This window comes from Macaca fascicularis, chromosome 11 (assembly GCF_037993035.2).
Source record: "Macaca fascicularis isolate 582-1 chromosome 11, T2T-MFA8v1.1".
In the NCBI taxonomy this organism is placed as follows: Eukaryota; Metazoa; Chordata; class Mammalia; order Primates; family Cercopithecidae; genus Macaca; species Macaca fascicularis.
This window is the reverse complement of record NC_088385.1, coordinates 95160774-95164648: the sequence shown is the minus strand read 5'-3', so window position 1 is coordinate 95164648 and position 3875 is coordinate 95160774. Positions and strand designations below refer to the sequence as shown.

The 3875-nt window shown below is 47.2% G+C and overlaps 1 pseudogene; it reads right to left on the bottom strand.

Annotated features, from left to right (window-relative positions):
* Positions 1-504: 504 nt before the first annotated feature.
* LOC123567683 (transcription factor NF-E4-like) lies at positions 505-3110 on the bottom strand (annotated as a pseudogene).
* Between the last annotated feature and the right edge of the window lie 765 nt (positions 3111-3875).

Sequence of the window (3875 nt, the reverse complement as noted above, 5' to 3'; positions counted from 1 at the left end):
GGTGATTGGATACTGCTTCTGTGAGAGGAACTGGGTGGGGTTTTTAAGGATAATGTGGATGGGAGTGTGGTGTTTTGCAACTGAGGGTGTGGAAGTATCCCAAACAGTAGGGTTAACTATGGATGGGGCATAAGGAAAGGTTGCATATTTTAGGGTGTGAGGTTGGAGGAGTAGAATAAAGCTAGAAGCACCAGAGGGGTCTGGGTGGATGTGCTGTGTACCATGGGGAACGTAGAAGTGGAGAGTAGTGTGGAGTTTTGAAAGGATGTCTCTACCTAGGAGTGGAGTTTGTCATGAGAACAGGACTAAGAAAGAGTGAGTGAAGGAAAAGGTGTGAAGGGAGCAGAAGAGTAGAGGGGTGACTCGGGGTTTGGAGACTTGTCCATCAATACCCATAACAGAGACTTTGGAGGACTGGGTGGGTCCTGAAAAATTAGGTAAAGCAGAGTAGCTTGCCCTGGTATCAATTTAAAAAATATACTGGCCTACCTGCCACCAGCAGGGTTACCCTTGGCTTGGATGAAGAGACGGTAGTTGCCAGGGCATCCATTCCAGGGCACCGTCAGTCTTCAGTGGCAAGGCTGATGAGATCCAAGTAGGAGGTTTTGCCAGCTCAGGGAGAAATGGGGGTGGTCCTTGCAAAGGCCACTCATAGTATGACTTCCAGTGGGGTCCTCCACAGATGGGGCATGGCCTCATGGGCTTACCTGGGTTAGAGCATTGTCTGGACCAGTGGCCTTCATTGCTGCACTTGAAACAGGTGCCAGGTGGAGGTGGATTATTAGGAGACTTCCGCGTGGAGCTGTGACCCCTTGGGCCTGCAGGGCCCCTGTTGGCGGAGGCAAGCATTTGAAATTCTGCCTGTTTTTGCCTTTTACCTTCCTCATCACAATTGTTAAAGACTTTGAAGGCTAAATTAAGAAGGTCTCATTGTGTGGTTTGAGGGCCATCATCAAGCTTCTGAAGCTTCTGCCAAATATTGAGGGTGGATTGGGAGATTAATCGAACGTTTAAAATAGTGGTTCCTTCTGGGCTGGCTGGGTCTAGGTTGGCATATTTTCTCACGGCTCCAGTTAAACGAGAGTAAAAGGGCTGGGTTTTCGTCACAACCTTGGGTGATTTCCGAAAGTTTTTCATAGTTTACTGCTTTCTGGGCACCCTTTCTGAGTCATGCAAGGAGACACACAATCATGTGGTCTGAATAGCAGTGTCCGGGGCCCCATCTTGATAACCCTGGTGGGAGTCCTGGTCGGGGACTGCCTTTGTGCCAGTAGGCTGGGTAGGAGCCTGGTGAGGAATTGTATCAGCATGTGCCTGAGCTAAGGTCCAGATATGGTCCCAGTCTTCTGGGGTGAGGGTGGAAGAGAGGATAATGTAGAGGTCATGCCAAGTTAGTTTGTAAGACTGGGTGAAGTACTGAAACTCTAATATTAGAGGTAGGATCTTCTGGATATGAACTGAGTCTTTTGTTAATTTGAGAGATATCAGTGAGGGAGAAGGTAACATGAACTCTAAAAATATTTTCAATTCCTGCTACTTCCCAAAGGGGGCACTCTAGCACAGGTATTGAAGTAAGGGTGGGGCGTGGGCCAAAGATGGCACCTGAGTGAGTATAGGTGGGAGAGAAGGAAGAACCTGGAAGTAGTTTCTGTTGAGGGTTTGAAGGGGGAAGAGGGGTTGACTTAACAGGCAGTGGAGGATAGATAGGGGCTTAAGGTGGTGGGATGGGTTTATAGGCCTCAGGAGAGGGCAATGAGAGAGGAGAACGGGTACAGGCAGTGCTAGAATTGTCCTGAGGAGAGGACAGTGTAGGAAAAGAAGTGGATACTCTTGGATGTGGTGCTGGATGGGAGGATGGCAGCTAGGAAGGTGGTGGCTAAGAAGATGGCTGCTGGGAAGGTGGCAGCTGGGAAGAAAAGGAGGTGGCTTGGCAAGTTAAAGAAGATGGTTGAGAGAGAGAGGAAGGGGCTGGGAGGGGTAGGCAGCGTTCTGCTGGATCAAACGAGGAAAAAGAGGTAGGGTCAGGAGGAGAAAGGAGATCAGGGTGGCGATAATGGAGGAAGGTTTGAACAGGTGAGCAAGAATTGCAGAGGTCAGATTGTAATCTGAGTGTAAAAAAGGCCTGAACATAAGGAATTTCTCCCCATTTTTCCAGTCCTCGGCAATAATTGCTTAAGTTAGTTTAAATTGTAAAGTTGATTCTTTCATTTGTGGGTCATGTGGACCCATTATCCGATTCATACTGTGGCCAAACTGAATTGCAATAAAAAAGACAAGGCACTTAGGGTGGATATCTTGCCAAGGCCTAAGATTTACAGGTTTTTTATGAGGCAGCCTAGAGGGCTGTCCTTTGGAATGGAAGACAGGGAATTTCCCATAACAAAGGGAGGATGGGGAAAAGGAGACCTTCCTGGATGGCCGGAGGGAGACATAAAAGGAGCAATCCTCACTGCTGCCTTTTTCGTTCCTAGAACTGGATCAAATAGCTTAGAGGTGTCCCCCTAAGACCAGATGATCAGCGAGTGCTTCGCACATGTCAGAGGAGCCTTGTTGGACCAACGTTGGATTTTTGGACCAGAGAAACCAAGAGAGGCTATGCGGATTTATCTCTGTTAACCAGGCTCCCAGGAAACTTACCAGTAGGTAAGATCAGTGACCAATGTGCATGCACAGAGAGGCCACTGGAGACTGAGGAGCTTCCTTTGTCCAGCTGCTATGGCCTGCTCTCTGGGGTGGAGGAGTAGGTCCACAGGGGACGTGGACTGGAGCCCCTCTCGGGTTTCAGCACCTGATTCAAGGCTCTTGATTGGTTTGAACCCCGAGAATGTACCAACAAACAACACAAGGTGGTGTGGAGCAACACACTGTTTTAATGAGCACCTGGCTGCAGACGGGTTTAGGCCTAAAATGGCATCAGCCCCAAGTGAGGCTGGGGCACAGGTTTTATAGTCTCCTGTAAACAGGAAGTGTCCCAGTCTGGCATAACTGCTACCTGTTACCCAGACAGCCTCTCTCTCTCGATCTCCAGTGGGTAGTGTCTTCCAGCCAGTTCTCTTCCAGCTTTTGCTATCTTGCTGATGCACACTGCTGGTGCAAGTGTCCTTGTACATTGGGACTGGGCCTACACAGGGAGGAGTTATTCACCCTCCCAAATTTTCATGCCTTGGGGGAGAATCTTTCATTTTCTTTATAAATTACCCAGCCTCAGGTATTTCTTCTTAGTAGCATGAGAATAAACTAATACAATAAATTGGAATTGGGAGTAGTGGGGTGTTGCTGTAAAGATGCCCGAAAATGTGGAAGTGACTTTGGAAGTAGGTAACAGGCAGAGGTTAGAATAGTTTGGAGGGCTCAGAAGAATACAGAAAAATGTGGGAAAGTTTGAAACATCCAAGGGACTTAGAGGGCTCAGAAGACAGGAAGATGTGGGAAAGTTTGGAACTTCCCGGAGACTTGTTGATTGAATGGCTTTGACCAAAATGCTGATAATGATGTGAACAATAAAGTCCAGGGTAAGGTGGTCTAAGATGGAGATGAGAAACTTTTTGGGAACTGGAATAAAGATGATTCTTGCTATGCTTTAGCAAAGAGACTGGCAGCATATTGCCCCTACCCTAAAGATCTGTCGAACTTTGAACTTGAGAGAGATGATTTAGTGTATCAGGTGGAAGAAATTTCTAAGCAGCAAAGTGTTCAAGAGGAAGCAGAGCATAAAAATTCAAAAAATTTGCAGCCTGATGATGCAATAGAAAAGAAAGACCCATTTTTCTGAGGATAAATACAAACCCCCTGTAGAAATTTGTATAAGTAACAAGGAACAGAATGTGAATCACCAAGACAATGGGGAAAATGTCTCTAGGGCATGTCAGAGACCT